The sequence below is a fragment of the Ceratotherium simum genome, chromosome 3 (assembly GCF_057802395.1).
Source record: "Ceratotherium simum simum isolate JZ-2026a chromosome 3, ASM5780239v1, whole genome shotgun sequence".
Taxonomy (NCBI): Eukaryota; Metazoa; Chordata; class Mammalia; order Perissodactyla; family Rhinocerotidae; genus Ceratotherium; species Ceratotherium simum.
The window spans coordinates 22,545,684-22,565,284 of NC_141902.1; the positions used below are offsets into that span (position 1 = coordinate 22,545,684).

Here is a 19,601-nt window from a genome sequence, read left to right on the forward strand (position 1 = left end):
ACAGGAGCAATTTAAAAATCCTCATTCTAAGGCTACACCTCAATCCAGTTAAATAGAATCTATGATGAGACACAAACATCAATATTTTTAAAACTCTCCAGGTGATGCCAATATGAAGTGAAAGTTGAGGACCATGTACATGCATCCTTACCATAATATACATAAATAGACTGGAAAGATAAAAATGTTATATGGGCAATAGACATGAATTCTGGAAAGGGTTAAGGATTGTAAGCATGAAAAAAGAGAGTAGAGCATTTCTCCAGAATGCCTTGGTCACAGGTGAGAAACAAAGAAGGCTCTTTAGCTGTAATAGGAGTCAATCATGCAGTGATTATAACATAGATAGGATCCCAGAATACTCCCTCAATCCCATTAAAAACATACCAAAAGAGCAGTATTCAGATATGAAACACTGAGAGGGCTCACTGCCATTAGAGCTACAAAACTATGTAACCAAGGAGGAGGCAAGATTTCGGGTTCCAGACATTTGGTTTTGCTGCCTTTTCCAACCCACACTCCCAAAAAGGATGGCACAGTTATTGAGATTAGGCTGTTCTGCTGAGGAGCCTCCACAGGGAACCCTTGACATCCTTGTTCCTCAGGCTGTAGATGAAGGGATTCAGCATGAAGGTGATATACCATAGTATACACCACCAAGGCCACTGCACCCTTCCAGGGGGAAGCTGAGATAGACAAACTAAGGTACACCCCAAGGCCTGTTCCATAAAATAAGTAACCTGACAGGTGAGACCCTCAGATGGAGAAGGTTTTACACTTCTACCTGTTCCTGGGACTCTCAATATGGAGGAAACTCTGAATATAAGAGTTAAAGATCACTGAGAATGGAACACTATTAAATATGACACCAATAAATACATTAATGTGTCATTGTTGGAAGTGTTAGAACAGGCAAGGTTAAGGAGGTGAGAAAATAAATGTCACAAAAGAAATGAGGAATTTCTACATTTGTGCAAAATGTAAGTTGTGGCACCATCAAACTGCAGCTGGGATTCCAAAGGCTGATGAAAAAAGACACCAGAACTCAAGAGGGCACAGAGTTGGGAATTCATAATGACTAGATAATGTAGGAGGTGACAGATGGCCACAAGTTGGTCATAGGCTATCACAGTCAGGAGTAAACTGTCCAGACATCCAAAAAGTATTTTAAAAGATCTGTGTCAGACACCCTGCATATGAGATGACTCTGCTGTGAGTTTGGATCTCCACAATCATCTTTGAGATTGTGGTGGAGGTGAAACTGATGTCAGCCAAGGACAGACTGGAGAGGAAGAAGGACACTGGAGGTGTGGAGGTGAGAGTCAGAGCTGACAGTCAGAATGATGAGCAGCTTCCCAAGCATGGTGACCAGGTACGTGGTCAGAAACAGCCCAAAGAGGAGGGCCTTCGGTTCTAGATCATCTGAGAGGCTTCAGGAATTCCAAGACTTGTGTTAGATTCTTTGGTCCCATGTGGCTGGAACACCTTCACTTATTTATTCTCTGATGTTCTTCCTTTCTTTACGTAGATCCAAGTCTATGACTTAAATCGTTTTTCTTCTCTCTAAAGAACTTCTTTTAATATTTTTTGCAAGGCAGATCTACCAGCAAAAAACTTCCTCAATTTTTGTTTGTCTGAGAAAGTCATTATTTCTCTTTCACTTTTGAAGGATAGTTTCACAGGGTACAGAATTCTAGGTTGGTGGCTTTCTTTTCTCAACACTTTAAATATTTCACTCCACTCTCTCCTTGCTTGTGTGGTTTATGAGGAGAAGTCAGATATAATTCTTATATTTGCTCCTTTATAGGTAAGGTGTTCTTTCCCTGCGACTTCTTTTAAGATTTTTTTCTTTATCTTTAATTTTCTAAAGTTTTAATATGACATGTTTAGGTGTAGGCTTTTTTTGGCATTTATACTATTTGGTCTTCTCTGAGCTTCCTGGATCTGTGGTTTGCTGTCTGACATTAATTTGGGGAAATTCTCAGTCATTATTGCTTCAAATATTGCTTCTGTTCCTTTCTCTCTTACTTCTTCTTCTGGTATTCCAATTATGCATATGTTCAAACTTTTGCAACCGTCCCACAATTCTTGGATATTCTGTTCTGTTTTTTCAGTCTTTTTTTCTCTCTGCTTTTCAGTTTTGGGTGTTTCTATTGTCATACCCTCAAGCTCAGAGATTCTTTCCTCAACTATGTCCAGTCTACTAATGAGCCATCATAGGCTTTCTTCATTTCTGTTACAGTGTTTTTGATTTCTGGCATTTCTTTTTTATTCCTTCTTAGAATTTCCATTTCTCTGCTTACATTATCCATTTGTTCTTGCATGTTGTCTGCTTTTTCTGTTAGCGCCTTTATTGTATTAATCATGGTTGTTTTAAATTCTTTGTTGATAATTCCAGCTACCCTGTCATATCTGACTCTGGTTCTGAGGTTTGCTCAGTCTCTTCAAACTGTGTTTTTTGCCTTTTAGTATGTCTTGTAATATTTTGTTGAAATCTAGACATAATGTTCTGGGTGAAAGGACTCCAGTAAATAGGCATTTTGTCATGTGGTGTTGAGGTGTAGTGGGAGGATAACTGTTCTATTGTCTAAGAGTAGGTCTCAGTCTTGGTGAGCCTGTGCCTCTGGTCTGTCAGCTTCACCAGTGCTTCTCAGTTTGTTTTTCTCCTCCCTTAGATGGGACAGGATGGCTAGAAGGGGCTGGAGTTAGGTATTTCCCTTCCCCCAAGTAGGTTAGGCTCTGATAAAACCCCAGCAGGCTAGGCTCTGGTAAAATAAATTCCCCTGAGGGCAGGCCTTGTTGAGAAGAACAGAGTGCTCTGGAGGGCTTCAAAATGGTTACTTTTCCCCTCCCCCTCCTGGAAGCATGAGGGGGTTTTCTCCCACATTCACTGTGAGGACCTGGTAGAGCTCCTAGAGGTAAAATTCACAAAAGTGTGCAAATACGCCTATGATTGGGTCCCCCTGGAATTTTTCTCTCTCAAGCTTGTCTACACTGAGCCTCCACAAATTTATCAATTACTACCTACTCTGGCACTGGTTCCCACAGAGATTGCTGATCATGGTTTGCTGATCTGGTAAGTTGTGATTTTTTTGTATCCATCTGTCTATCTCACCAATTTTGTGATCAGCAGTTTGTCCTGTGACCTCACTTCTCTATGGATATAAGAAGAGTTGTTGATTTTTCAGTTTGTTCAGCTTTTTATTTGCTGTTAAGATGGAGTGGAAACCTCTAAGCTCCTTACATGTTGGACTCGAAACCCCTAAAAAACTTTTCCAGCACGTAAACTCCCATAAGGGTTCCACTAGTACATTATCTTGCCACAAACTGGAACATCCCTTGTAAAGCATATATCAATAGGATATTAGAGCCAATCATATTAAAATAAACTTATATTGGAAAAATGTATTTATTTTTTAGGTAAAAATTCTTATGACAATTGACCAGCTTCTGTATTAAGTTCAGCTCTCTCCAGTTTGAGACTGACTCTTTGGAAAAAGCATAATCATTTACGAAATAATTTAAAAATAGTGAATATTTTATATCGTTTTATATCTAACTAAAATAGATTTGTATATTAACAGAGAATTATTCTAAGAATGTTGTCCAACTCAGACCCACTCCCTAAAAACTGTGCTGTTCTAATTAATATGACCCACAACATCTATGTGCATGATGATAATTCACCTCACTTCTTCATGGCCTCAGGCTACAATTTAAAGATAAAAAGGCCACTTCCTTTTCCCAAGGAATTCCTGTTTCCATTCCTGGATCAATTCATATTTTTCCACAATGAAAATTCAAAAGCTTAAAAATCTATTCTCCATCCCAGCCAATTTCATTCTAAAATGCTAAAGACAAATGCTTAAAGTTAAAACAAAATCTATAGAGTTAACATTTAGCATTTACCTTGTGCCATGCATAGGAATTCCATTTCTACTTGCAAAATAAAGTGGGAAATGGAAAGACTTTTCCCACTAATTCAGGCTTTAAGTCCACTTTTACTACAACTTTCTAACTAATTGAGGCAAGCATAGCTTTTAAAGATACATCAGTATAGGCCTGACCTAATATATCACCATAAAGTGCATTGGGTAGATGTCACAGCAGCAGATGTTTGGTCTATTTAATCCTGAGTCTGGCTCAGCAATGGGTAATGCTATCATTAATCCACTGAGAGCACACCTCTCAGATGATAATTAGGAAGGAACTTTTTTTTAAGTAACCATAATTACAGTGACACTCTCAATAGCCCTAATTATGGAAATGAGTTTCACATTAAATTCACCTGCCTGATAATATACGGTAAAAGTCTATTTCCACTGAACTATGTTGTTTGCTAAAGCAGTAGTGCCTTAGGTTCAGGTATTCAACATGCGAATAATAGACCTATCATCTCTAGAGTTTTAACTTGGATTAAAAGCTGGTATTAATTTGCCTAGAGTTAGTGCTGTATGCTTGGCATGAAAAATATATCTCTAGGCAAAAAGCTAGAAGATTCCAAACAACATTGTAGTTCAGGTTTATCTCCTATTTTTATCTGATGCCCAGCGTTTTATTCTATCCAGACTCTATAAGACACTGAGCAAGAAAAGCAGCTTCCTGCTTCTTCTCAAGCTAAAAAAAAATCCATGAGTTTGATGCTGACTGCTGATAGTCCTACTCATTTTTGATCCTGAGAAAAGTGATAGAATTTGTAATTCCTAAGATACTTCTCAAAATCCCGGAAAGAAAATATGTACACACACATACACACACACAGGTACGTACACATGCGCACTCACACAATGGCTATAACCTATTTCTCTTTGTATAGATATATCTCTATTCCACATGGAAAAGACCTGGAGTCACATATCTGTCTTTCAGAGACTCTAGGCATACCATAGTAATGCATTAATCTTCTGATATTCAAAAAATGATAAAGATACTGAAAAAAATTGAAAGCAGTCTATTGTTTACAAGGAGAGATAGAGAGAGAGATCTAAGAAAGACCTAGGTGGCCCATGTCTTCTCATTTTTTATCCTTTTCCTTGGTGTGGCTCGCTGTGAATTATTCATGAAATATTCAATGAGACTAAGGATTCAAAGTTTGCCCTTCTAGCATCCATAAAGCAAACTAGTCAAATTAACTTTGCAAATGACTGAAAAGATCTTCTCTCCTTTTCTTTCATCCATGTTACTCTGAAGTACGGAAAAGCTTTCCAGCTCTGTAAGGTAAAAAGAGAAAGAGGACAGAATGATTTATTTTCCCTCGAAATTCCAGCTTGAAATGGCAAATGAGGACAAAATCTTGCTACAAGTCACTATTATGAAGGTGACTTCATTTTGATGAAAGTTGCAAATAGACAATATATTAACGCTGTTTTGAACTTTAAGACAACTTTCTCTCATCAACTGTAGTCTCAGTGGTAGAGTTGAATGGTGGGAGATATCAGTTGTTCCAGTCCTCATCAAATTTTTGGCTACAAGCCATTGAACTAAATTCAATAAGCTGAAGCCTTGGAATTTACATTAGTTCTTTAAACAAAGGCTTCTTTCCTGGACAATGAAGTTTGAGTACAATTCGCTCTCCTAACTGTAGAAGGTTCACTGGGAGTTCACAGGGAAGAAATTAATTGGATTCTCTATTGTTCTTTTCTCTCCTTTTGCACCCCCAGTGTATTAAACACTTCTATAGACCTCAAATGCTACTGTCTTTCATTTGGTGAAATTTAATTCAATTAAAATTTACAAAAGAGATGCAGAATAGATCGTATTAGGAATCAATTCTAATAAGAAAAACAATAAAACTATAAATTGCTCATTGATCCCTGCCCTCCAGTAGCTTGTAATCTTAGACATGCCAATTTAAGAGAGATCCCTCCAGCTGGTCTGTGATAGGACTTAAAGAGTAAATCTAGCCAATTTGATTCCATATCTTACCTAGGGTTCATTTCCTAGTACAAAGAAGAGTACTATAGATAAGATTTCTTAAAGGGATGACTCCAAAATTGTGGGAGAGAAGTTAATTTGTGACTTTTACAGATACCTGTATTCTCTATCAAGGTTACTTATTTATTTCAAGCACCAAAGGCAGGAAATGGTATACAAGTAGGGAAAAAAATAACTCAAAATGGGGAAAAAAATCAACACAACTATAGAGTCTAGTTCATGCAAACAGAACAAATGTTGTATTGGTGACTGTGGTACTTTACGAATAGACATAACCTACAGAAATCCTCACCATGGCAACAGTGTTGACTCTTCTCATATCTTTTAAGAGAGAGTAAAATGTGAACTTCCCCACCCACTCACCACCTCCTTTATAGAAGACATACATAGAGCACAGTCTACACTATTTGGATGCTATTAGTGCATTCTGGCCTGTACTGTTTCAGTACTATTTCATTACAGTGAGGTGGAAAGAGTACCGAACTTCAAGTGAGGAAAAAAGTGGGTTCTAGTCCTAGGTCAACCATTTACTACCCTCAAGTCCTTGAACAAGCATCCTAATTTTTTTTTTTTTTTTTGTGAGGAGACCAGCCCTATGCTAACATCTGCCAATCCTCCTCTTTTTTTGCTGAGGAAGATTGGCCCTGGGCTAACATCCGTGCCCATCTTCCTCCACTTTATATGGGACGCCGCCCCACAGCATGGTTTGCCAAGCAGTGCGTCGGTGCGTGCCGGGATCTGAACCGGCGAGCCCCGGGCGGCCTCAGCTGAGTGCACGCACTTAACCGCTTGCACCACCCGGCCAGCCCCTAAGCATCGTAATTTTTTGAGCCTCAACTTTTCTTCTATAAAATGCCCTACACAGGCTATATGAGAAAATGTGAAGATATTTTACAAAATTTTCTATCTCTTTATGAAAGTAGGAATGATCATGGCTGAATGACCATTTTATGAACAGATAAGGTCTTTAAGAACAGAGATGGGACTAGATCTTTTCTAGAACCTGCCATAAAATTAGTGAAAAACTATTGAGAATGTACTAAGTAACTCAGAAAGCTTTTTTGATCCATAGGTAGTCTAGCTGGAAGGGAGCTGAGACATCATCTGGTCCAACCCAGTCATATAATAGATCAGAAGACTGAGCTCAAAACTGTCTTACCCAGGTAACTCGTGAAGGTGGTGCAGAAATGGAACCAGATCACCCACTTCCTGAACTGGGCCCAGTGTTCTCATCCCTGTACCACCCAGACAAGACTGGGGCAGGTTTCATTCAGGGCAAAGATACTGCAAGTTCATGTATGTTTGTGATGAAAGGGAGAAGTCCCAGTCTCCATGAGCAGCTGACTTAATATATGAATAATTTGATAAAGCAGTTCTTATTCCAACAGGCTGTCATCCTGAGGATTTGTCATTTGCTGGAAGAGGCAAGGTAAAGCATAGGCAGTGAACAGTGAATGGTCTGGCTACTAACTAGGCTTCTAATTAAGCAGCATTGGGATTGCCAAGAGAACAAGTGAAAATTGGCACTTTAGGCCTTTTCCTAAAAGCCTCTTCACCCCGAATTTCTGACTAGGCAGCTGTGTTCAAGAGACAGGAATGGAATATGAACTCCGTTGTCTATCAGGTATTGAGGCACATTTTAGCTTCCTCAACTCAAATGAAAACTAGGTCTTAATGGCCTTCTTTCTGATTTTCCCTAGACATTTACTCTCAAGGAGGTCATAAGAGGCAGGCCTCTGGGAAACCACACTCTCCCTGATTCAATGAGTTATTTCTGGGAGAGTCTCAAGGACAAAAACGGTGAGAGGCAGGGTTAGGAGGAGGCCTTCATCTGGCACAACAGAGCAGTGGGAGTCAGGAACTCCAGGTTGGAGGTATGATGCGCTTCCCTCTCACATCCTCTACAGTCTTCACACATGTATCAGCAGCTCCTCTCTCCCCTGACCCTCAGCAGCCTGGTTAAAGCCAAGAGGCAGCAGGGGAGAGTGGCACATATGTCCTGCTATTAATATCTAATTAATTGACAAAAGGACTACCCAAGGAGCATAACTTCTAGATGCAGAGAAGGCAGCACAATACTGACAGCAAAGTGTGATTCCTGACCACACAGCCTTATCAGTCTAGAGACTCTCCAGGGGTGTCCTACAAACATTTTTGAGCCCAGGGCTTTATGGGTTGCTGAGGCTATATGATTTGTACATGCAAAGACTTTCAGATTCTCCTGCTCAGAATTATATCCCATTCCTGAAAATGCAAAAAAGAAATCCATCAGTGCCAATGGAACAGGAGCACCTGACACCATTTGATCTGTTTTGTTATTCATCTCCTTACCCCACATAGAATTTAACCCTAAATACAGCCCAGCGTTACTGGGGTTGCTGTATCCAAACTTTTCTTGATACTCCAGGTTAGATGAAAGTAGTAGAAGGAAGCAGAGTTGACAGATGCAAACTTAAGGCAAATTAATGAATTCTGATTTGCTATGGTTTCACATGCCTGGTTCGATTTTCGAGTTTTTCTTCAGAAGCACTCTCAGTAAATTACTACATTCCGCAGGACAGGAAGTAAACGATTGCTCATGGGTGTTGGAGGAGGTTGGAGAGGGGAGAGTGCATTGGAAGGGAGTGAAAATGACTCAGTCAACCCACATGTCTCTGAGGTACTGTAAATAGTATCTTCTGAAACCAACAGTCAGACTCTTACTAATGCTGAAAAAAAATGTCCTAAGCCTTCTTAAAGTTGCCCAATTTCCTCAAGTTTGTACATTTCCAGATCATGCTTTAGGGACTTGAAGTTCAGTGGCCACCATTTCTGTTTATTTAGTTCTTGCATGACTTCTGTTGAGTGTCAACCTCATTTTGATTAGTTCAACTGGTTACATTATAGAAGCAATGGACTGACCAAGACTGCCGAGTGGCAACTCCTGTACTGGCTGGATTCTTAGAATTTGCATTAAATTTCATCCGCTGCTACTCTAAAGGGAAATATTCCTTTTGTTTCCTGCAAACCTGGGACCTCCCCTATTACATTGGTTATCACACAGGAACACCTCATAGAGATCTGCCTTTTCCTTTAAATAGGGTGAAGGTGGGGAGGTTATTTAATTAATGCAACAAATATTTATTCCATAACTACAATTTGCCTAGGAAGCACAGTGGAGGATAAGCCTTTATGAAATATAATGCTTCCCTCAGAAGCTGTCATTGTGGAGGAGGAGAGGACATACCGAGAGTTCCATGTGAAGAGAGACGAGCTCAGGCAGTGGATGAGGAGAGAGCAGTTACTGATGCTGCCCATCGATGCTCCAGGGGTGATGGAGCAATACTAGATTGCGCTCTGACCTGGGACACATTGTAAAGTAAACTTTCCTAAGGTCAGTTTTCTTTACCTGATACTTGTGGCAGAAAAATTCCTGAGGGAAGAAGATTGAAGAAAATTATTTTTTTGTCTACACAAAATAGATGTTTTCATATCATATAAATACTAAAGAGGATTTTTGATGATTTCTTTAGAAAGGAAAATAGAAAGCAAGGCAATGCTGTTTAAATTAACATGAAGAAATGGAGCTACAGCCTTTTCAGAGTTCTTTCTAAAATGAGTGATATTTTTCTTAAATCTCTTTCATAGCTATTATGAGTAAGCAATGAATTTTAAGGAGTATATCACTCTAACGAATATATGAAAGGGTGTGAAAAATTAGCCAAATATAAACCAGTGGGAGTTCTTATTGTTCTAAAAAGTCAGATTTCTTCTTAAGGTCTTCCACAGAAAACAGATTTTGAAACGTTACTAAGATAAAATCAATATAAGTCTATTTATAGCCCACATCTTTGATCTTTCAAAAGTAAGAGATCTATAAATAGCCTTCAAAGCATCATTTAATTTCGAGTTTCTTAGCCCTAAATGAACATTTGAATCACCTGGGAGCTTTCAAAGAATGTGCTCAAATCTCACCTCAGATTAATTGGTATTTTTTTAAAGCTCCTTAAGTGATAGTAATGTGCAGCCAGGGCTGAAATACACTAATTTATTTTCTTGTTCTTTGATTGTTATTTTATTTCTATGGCTTCACGGTTTTCAACACTTTTCCAAAGATTTTCTGTTTGATCCCTGCCTTCATATATTCATAATTTTCTAGATAATTCTATATGGTATTCTATCCCCTAATGTAATGGTTGCCTCTCCTTTCAATTTTATATTGCAGCCCTTTACCTTGGACTATGTTTTCTCTCTTTATTCCAAAACTTTTCCTCTCTGATTTACCCATACCGCTACGTTTATGTTGACTTACAAATTATTCCCAGCCAAACATTAATGCAAGGCACACAGAAAAAAACAAGTGACGATCTCTGAAGAGTAATTGGTTCAATAAATTCCTAGATGACATCGATGGTGAGGTTTTACTAAATAATAGACTATTGACCAATGTGATTGACTTATATAGAATTTCAATTTCAGAAATGTTAGGCGTATTGATTCCTGTCATCAATTCTGATCCTAGCCTGAACCTGATGTAGCAATATGCTGCTAAATTTCAGACAAATGAAGAATTTTGATAAAACAGAGAAGCTTTCTCTGGCAGTTACCCACTTTTACGGATGTTGTGGCTCAGAATCCTTGCAGTTGGAATAAAAATTCTCTTCTTAAATATGATTTTATGTTTTCCTAAGCCTAGAAGAGACAGTGAAGTCCATTGACATTTGCCAAATGCATGTGGTGGTTTTGGGTTTGTCAGGGTAGCTCAAGGATGAGCAGATCCTATAAAACTAAATTCCTCTGCAAAAGAAAGAAACTCCAGCTTCAAATATGTTTCCATAGGACAGATAAAATAATGGCCATTTCTGAAATGCACTAATGATTTGCTTCAGATCCCCTTACTGAAAAGGAGTCATTCCAATCCAACCTCTGATCCTAGAATGACGTTAGGGTCAAGTTTAAACCAAAACCATGTGAAAGGTGAATCAATGACCCAAAGGCAAACCTTAACTTGTAAAGACATGGAATTTAGGTAGAGCTGTTAATCTATATACAAGTAGTCTAACGAGAGTTTAGAACAGCAAACATTAGAGTCCAGAGAAGCATCTAAAAATCACAGGACAGGCAGTAGAGCCACCCAGCTGACCTAAGATATGTGATCCCAGGTAAGATATTTAATCAATCTATCCCTCAGCTTCCTTATCTTTAAAATGGATATAATAACATCTACCTTATATTGCTGGTAGGAAGGAAATAATAGAACATACACACACACAGCATTTGAGATTGTGTCTGGTTTATAAATGAATAGGCACAAGTAAAAGGTGTCTCGTAATGTAAGTACACAAAGCTGTCTAGCTCTATATTAAGCTACATGTAGCTATACAAATACATATACAAAAAGAGAAAAAATACCTGTATAAATAAATAAACCACCTTATTTTCATGACTCTTCTTTCTAGAAATGGGGCCACACGTATTCTCAAAACAGGAGGAAAACAAAGACAGCAACAAAGCTCTTACCAGCAGTATCATAGCCCCTCAGCTTTTCCAAGAATGCTTTTGAAGATGCATTAGGTGATGAGGAAACAGCTCTCACCAGTTAGGCCACTGATATTCTAAACTATTAATCCAATTTGAGGACCACAAAATCCTTTATTAGGTATTAGCTTGGTTGGACTCTCTAATTAGTAATGATTATGTTTTTTCCATTGATTAGTCAGCTAAATCAGCCCCAACTCAGGACATATTTTTGAGCTCCAAATGAGTCAACTTGTCTGTTGACCTCGATAAAATTTACCACTGAATGCTAAATTTCCCCTCTTACTTGATTTGGGGATGTGTTAGACTATAAATCACACGTTGAAAAGATCACTCAATTGTATTTCTTTCATGTAAGAGGAAATTATTCTTAGAATTTGTGAGAAATCCCTGAGACATCAACATGGCTGATAGGGAGCTTTTTAATTTCCTCCAAGTTATAGTGTTTAATGGTACAATTATATCCTAAAGTGAAAGACTTGGACTTAGTATGTGTTCAGTGGGTACTTATTATGCAGTTGCTAAACTTATTGATCAAAATTTTCATAAAAGTCCTTTGGGGGCAACATGGGAATAGATATTTGAAGGATTTGAGACTTTCAGGAGTGAGAGAATAGAGTTACAGAAAAGAGCATTAGAGGAACAATAACATTTTAAAATTATACTGCAATTCAGAGGAGAACATAGGAGTGGAAGTGGGTTTTTCAAAACCAAGACAGATGCCCTAACCAACCAGATGAGATGAATGGGAGAGCAAGGCTCCATATTAACGTTCTCAGGGAAAGAAACTTAGGCTAGAGTAAAAAACCTAAACTTATATTACTATACCTTCTTCTTCCTCCTCCTCCTCTGAAAATAGACTTGAGATTAAATAACCTGAGAAAGGAATCTATTGACTTTGTTCCCATAGTTGATTTTGAACTGAAAATTTGATTTATTTTCAATTAATCTAATGGGAACATTTCAGAGTTTTTAAGGTGTAGATAATTATTTAAAGTCCCCAAGTAAAAGATTTTAGTTTTTTAATACCTCGGTATTATATTTGACTTTATAAAAATGAGTTTAGGTCAGGCACCAATGAAAATCAATACTATGCATAGTATATATTCTATGAGAAAAAAATTCAGCTCAACTTATTTGCCAAATAATAACTAAGAATCTACCAAGTGTAATGCATAAAATATTTTATTGAGCACCTTTACTACAGACATCTTCTATACGTTATCTCATTAATCCTCACAAAAAGACTAAGAGGAAACTAGGAAACAAATAGGTTAAGTAACTTGCCCAGGTTACATACCACTAAATGATGAAGCTGTATTCAAACTCACTTCTGTCTGACTTCATATTCTGTGCTCTCAGCCATGTCCTGAGTAAGACTAAATCCCTTGTCTTAAGTGTCTTCTATTCAGAAGGACAGAGAAGACAAGCATTCAAAAGACTATTATATAATATCTAGTGCAAGAAGTTCGGAAAATGAAAATTAAGTCATATTAGATGATCATGACATGACAAACTCCAGAAGAATGTAGTATTTAAAGAATGGGCAACTGATATTCAGAAACAGCCTATGTTGTGAGTTTTAAGCTGGAGTTCTAAAATTATATTCAGACAGTGTTTTAAAACCAAAAGTAAGTTTATTTGTAAAATAATTGATATTAAGAAGTTAAAAGGACCCTCATGAGTCACCGAATTCCAGTCTCTTTCTAAAATAAGAATTCTTCCTACAGAATTCCCAACACAAAGTCAGATTTTAGCATCTTATGCTCCCAAATTCCTACTGCATCTTGGTACTCACCACATATTAGCTGAACAGAGCTAGGCCAACACAACAATGACCAAGTTGATCCAAGTCCTCTCCATCCCTTTTGTAATTGAATGTTTCCTTAACAATACACTCCATTAACACCCAATGTATGTCTCAGATTTTTTTTTATCCCCAGAGATTGCTTGGTACAATTTTTAGTTCATTTGCTTGTTTTATTTCATATGCTCTTTTCATCATAAATAAGCATTTTTTAAGCAACAACTAAATGAGGACCTTGCACATCTGAGGATGCATAAAGTTTTGATCTCTCTATGTATAGGCTTTATAGGAGCTTATATTTAAAGAGGCTTGTGCATTAAAAACAATAACTCCAGTAACCATGCAAAGTGCCCAAGACTCCAATAACCATGCAGAAGCACCAGAGGAGTTACGACAAGTTCTAGAGAAGAAGCCCTTTTCATTGGCTTTGCTGAATGGGCAAAACTTAGATAAAAGAAAAGAGATTTTCTGATAAATTAAAATTTTAACCTTAATTAACTATTTAATTCAAATAAACACTTCTTATTCTAACTCCTATGGGCACTAAAACAAAAGATGCCAAGGCAAAATGCAAAGGGGAGTTTAAACATGCTTTAGGAAGGAGCAATCAAATCAATTTGTTTCTACATGGGCCCATCATGTTTCCCCCATCCGACAGCATTTCATTTTATTGCAGGTTTTCTATAAGCTTTCATTTCTAACAAACTAAGTGAACTAGATATCACGTTATGCTCAAAGTCTTTATTCCTTATTTTCAAGAAATTCATACAAGTTGGGTTCAGAACCAGAGTTAGTTGAGCAATATTCTTTACTTGACAAGCAGGAGGATCAGGCCCGAAGCAAGTGGTTTAGAAAAGTTTACTCAGGTAGAATGAGTCCAGCATGACACATAGAAACAGTCTCCAAACAACAGTTCCATTTGCAGGACAATACACTGGAGTCTGTGTCAACTTTCCTTCGACGCAACCAGAGACGGCAGAAAAAGAGAAAGAATGGTAATGGAAAAACCCTGTCTGGATTATGCCTTTCAGGCAATGTCAAAAAAAACCCAAAAAACTAGAAACAAGCTAAGTAGTGTTTCACTCAAAATCTGCAAACCACTGGAGTCAGACTGAGCAGATGAGAAGAGTTTGCCTTCTTTCTCACTACCTGGGCCACAGACTTTAGATATTTACAATAATTTATAGCTCTGGCAAGAAGAACAAAGTGAATGCAAACTTTTCCTGCAGAGAGTTGATAAATCTCACAGGCCTCTGCAAAAATGAGCTTTGCCTTCACTGAACAGCAATATTGTGTAGGAGAGCAAGAAAGAGAGATGCAGCTTCGAGGCACTGGGAATTTTACCAATCATAAGAAAACTGACTGAACTTGAGCAGAAGCAGTTGCAATAGAAGGAAATAAATTGTTCAGGGAGCAACTGCTCTTGTAATCCCATTCTAAGATAGGAATTGAGTTTGCAAAATACCTGAAAGAATCAGTATCCAGCATGCCTGTCCCAGGAGATATGGAAATGCCCAGGACCGTTACTAAAAAAGATCATAAACAGAAGAGCGAAACTCCTATAAAGACTGCACAGCACACTGGTGAGAAGATGCCTAGGGTAATGCAAAGAGCGCTGGAAAGTTCTGCTCCTCTGGGTCTCTATTCTGCATCTGTGAAAATAGGACACTGACCTAGCTGACCCCTAAAATTTCTTCCAGTATTAAGATTCTATGAATTCTCTGAAGTGTTTCAACAGGAACTATACGAAATAAACATGATAGCATGGTCAGCAGCAACAGTACTCAACTGCATGGATAGGGGACTGTTGAGAAAAGAACCTCTGATGCTATGCAGAGGATCCCAACACACAAGCAAGGTTGGTGCAACCCCACACTCACTCCAGCATTCCAACCCAAATTTTGTATAGAATTGTTAAGAAATTTACCATGTCCCATGCCCTGTAGATACATTGAGGAATACCATGATTTCACAGCATCTATTACCCTAAGTCCTCACTAAAATCCTCTAGTGGCTTCCATTGCCCCAGATAAGATCCCAGCTCCTGAACCGTGTCCTACAAGGCCTGATATGATCTGGCCCTTGGCTTTTTCTTCAACCTCACCTCACTCCAATCTCCCTCTGGTTCACTTCACATGAGATGACTGCCATTGTTTTTGTACTTAGAGTGTGTCGAGCTTATCCTCACCTTGATGCCTTTTTCTTGGCTGTTCCTTCTGCTTGCATAGCCTTCTCCCTGCTCATCACAGGCCAGCTCCTTCACATCATTTGTGTTTAACTCCAAATCTCACTTAATTAAGAAGCCATCCCTGATTTCTCCCTCTAGTCACTTCATGCCCTTGCTCTTGTATTTCTTTCAGAGTACTTATCATTCTCTGAAATTATATTATGTGTTTACCTTCACATTTATTTTCTGTCTTCCCCAACTAGATCATAAGCTGAATGAGAGCACAAAAGTGATCTATTTGAAGTACTCCTGTACATTGTAGATGCTCAAAAACTGTTTGTTAAGGGGGCTGGCCCAGTGGCCAAGCGGTTAAGTGCGCGCGCTCCGCTGCAGCGGCCCGGGGTTCGCCAGTTCGGATCCCAGGCGCGCACCGCCACACCGCTTGTCAAGCCATGCTGTGGTGGCGTCCCATACAAAGTTGAGGAAGATGGGCATGGATGTTAGCCCAGGGCCAGTCTTCCTCAGCAAAAAAAGAGGAGGATTGGCAGATGTTAGCTCAGGGCTGATCTTCCTCACACACACACACACACACAAAAACTGTTTGTTGAATAAATGATTAAACCACAATTTAAATATTAGCATCTCCATTTTACTGTCTAAGAAATCTCAGATAAAAAGTTTAGTGACTTGCTCAAGTGAACACTTCTAGCAAGTAATGTAAGATTAGAGCCTGGGACTTTGAAAAACCTTTCTACTAGAATTTGCTTCTACCTTTCTGGACTATTCCATCCAGTTGACCCCAGAAGCCACTTTTTATCTCTCTTTGTAATCAGAGCTAACTCTCACAGTCTGTTGGTAACTCTACTCTGTAAAAAATGGTCTATTTTCAAGCATGTGTTGGAGTGGGGATGAGGTTCCAGGGGGTATATCTAAGCATAAGACCAGGGATGAAGTTTGATAATTAATAACTCTTAAAAACTATATTTTTCCTGTTGCAGTGAGAAAAGGGAAAGGGACCAAGGGATAATTGGGGAACATAATTAATTTGAGAACTGGATATATTTCAGTATTGGCAGTCATTGAAATAATAGTTATGGATTTGAAATTCTGTATTCAATGATGTACTGAAATGTTTGAAAGCATGGGCTCTAAAGACTGGATCTGAACCCTACTCTGACATTCTCTGCCATCTCTGTATGACCTTGTGACCTACCTGTGGCTCAGCTGTAAACAGGCTACTACGAGTACACTTGATTAAGATTAAATGAGTTTATAGATATATAACTCTTAGATCAGAGCCTGACACAGAGTATGCATCAAGATGTGTTAGGTATTGTTATTGTTCTTATCATTAATCTACACCTTTCACTGTGAGATCTTGATACTGAACCTCTTAATCTCAAGTTCATGTGCCCACTGTGCAGTAAGCCAAACACTGAGACATCAGTGCTTGGAGATGGAGAAAGCTTTATGCAAATTGGCCAAAAAACGAGAAGGTGGGAACGCATAGGTTCTCTCAAATCTCCCTTAACAAGAGCAGAAAGCAAGGGGTTTTATAAAACTAAGGGGCTTGGCAGGAGGAGCACAGAGGAAACAAAGGGGTCACTCCCAGTGAGATAAGCCCCTGGGCAATCTGACTTCTGGGTGTCAATGTCTCCTGCGCGCCTGCCATGCAGTGATCACAAACTCCCCAAAGGCATGCTCTTTCTTCCGCAAAATAAACTCACAAATCCTTGGGACTCCTGAGTACCCCCCCAAGTTAAAAAACCAAACAGCAAATTGAACAAGGTCGAAAGGCAATCAGGTTCTTATTGAATATCTATAGTAACCCTCAGGTACCCGGCTTGAATCTCACATTGCAAAAGATATCAACTGTTTAATTTTCAGATGAACCTTACTGTACTATAAAAATATCTTCAGAGGCTCTGGATCTTTCACTCATATATCACCATATTCCACCCAAATTTAAGGGCTCCTCATAAAATTCACTGACAGCTATACTCATGTGGTTCAGGGAATCTCAATGGACTCCCACCCTCCACTCTAAATCCCTGGTCTCTGCCAGTGGCTTCAAACTTGATTTCCCATTAGCCTAGCTCCTGTGGACTAATGTCTAGGTTACTTTCTACAGTGTTTTGTCTTTAGGTTTGCCCCTGGCATGTGTCTCAGTTTGTTCTGGATCCTTGCTGTGCATCTTGAGGGGCATTCTGGCCCAGCCTAACTCAATGACGGTGTAGTATCCTGCTCTCCTATTCCTCTGGACAGGGACGTGAGATCACACATACTGCAACAGGGCAGCCTTAATACCACAGTTTAATAAAACTGACCTGTTACTACAACGTCTTTTTTTTTTTTTTTCTTGTGAGGAAGATCAGCCCTGAGCTAACATCTGCCAATCTTCCTCTTTATGCTGAGGAAGACTGGCCCTGGGCTAACATCCATGACCGTCTTCCTCCATTTTATATGGGACGCCGCCACAGCATGGGCTGACAAGCGGTGCATCGGTGTGTGCCTGGGATCCGAACCCCGGCCGCCATCAGCGGATCGTGTGCACTTAACCGCTACACCATGGGGCCAGCCCCTATTACAACTTCTATGGGACTGAGTCAAGATGTCTTACCTAGAAAAGACTGAACATAACTTGAATTCTTATCCTTTTCTTTGGATCAGATTCATAAATAATATCTTCTTTACATTCTTACTTTTTAATACTACCATCCGTTAGTTGGAAAACATTTCCAAACAAATTCTTCTTCCTCCACATTTCTCCTCTGCTTCCTCAAAGCACTGTAGGCTAAAAATGTCTTTAAATATACTTGAAGGCTGTAAAAGGCCACCATATTTCCTGGATCCTTCATCTAAAGTCTTGGCCACAGGAGGCGGAGTCAAGATGGCGGCGTAGGCAGACTCTGAACTCACCTCCTCCCGTGGACACAGCCAATTTACACCTACTCGTGGAAAAATTACCCCTGAGACAGAACTGAAAACTGGATGAGAGGAACTCCTGCAACAACGGACAATCCTAACTGGGGTGGAAGAGGCAGAGACTCCCTTCCGGAGAGGAAAAACGCCGCCTTCACAAGCCGCCAGCGTCACGGCCGCCAGGAGCAGCTCACAGGTATGCAGCCTCCCTGGAGGCGCGGGGCCCTGAGCCGGGGAGCGCCCCCGCTGTGGGCATTTTGTGGACCCAGCACAATCGACACCAGTGGCATAATATCTGACCTTGCCTGCTACTAAAGCATTGGGGAGCACCCCCAGAAAACCCGGTTCACAAAGAAACTAAAACTGGCTCTTAAAGGGCCCGCGCACAAACTCACCCGTTCCAGAAAGCATCCTAAAATCACCAGAAAGAAAGGTGCACACTGCTTTGGTGACAAGAGACTCACCTAATAGGCCCTGAGTGCATCTCGGTGAGGGGTGAGACCTCTCCAGGGACTGGGACATTGGCGGCGGCCATTGTTGTGGCCTGGTGTGGGCGTGCTGACACAGACGCCATTGGAGTTCTCCCTGAGACCTGCTAGCCCAGGGTCTGCTCCACCCGCTAGAGCACCGATTTAATCCAGCTCAGCCAAGGCAGGCAGCCCACCCTAGAGACTGGCCCCACCTAACAACAAGCCCTCAGGCAACGTGTGGGCCTGCATAGATTGGTGACTGGATTTTCTGCAGCCTGGCAACTGAGCTGACTTGAGCGGGGCAGGGTGTGCACAAGGAGCGGGTGGAGAGTGTGGGGTGGTGGCGGAGTGTGTGGGGCTCCCGCCGTGGAGAGACTGGGTCCGCTTGGGGAGGTCGCGGCGCTCACACGGGGCAGGACTGTGTTGACTGTGTGTGTGGACCTCTGGGCGGCAGGGCTTGTCAGCTGCAGAAGACTTGTGCTTCTCAAAGACCCACATAGGAGGTTTGCCCCACCTTCCAAAGCCTGAAACAATTGGGTGCTCCTGTGCCTGAGGCCAGCCCCACCCAGCTGCAATCCTCAGAGAGCTGACAAGAGACCTAATAGGCTAGAGGTTTACAGCAATTCTAAGGCCCTGAGCCTAACAACCTGCCACACTGGGGGCCTATTCACTTAAAAGAAATACTGCAACACAAATGTGGTATTAGAACTTACAGCCAACTGTGCTGGGGCTCCCCACACCTGATAAAGAGACTGAAGGGCCCACAGCAACTACAAGCAGCTGA

The 19,601-nt window shown here is 40.1% G+C and overlaps 1 long non-coding RNA gene across 1 annotated transcript in view; it reads right to left on the minus strand.

Moving 5' to 3' along the window:
* Positions 1-19,015, minus strand: part of LOC147917449 (uncharacterized) — a 224,868-nt gene extending 205,853 nt beyond the window's left edge. Inside the window, exon 1 of the long non-coding RNA XR_015549779.1 lies at positions 18,812-19,015. This is a non-coding gene — a long non-coding RNA (uncharacterized LOC147917449). The remainder of the gene's footprint in view (positions 1-18,811) is intronic.
* Between the last annotated feature and the right edge of the window lie 586 nt (positions 19,016-19,601).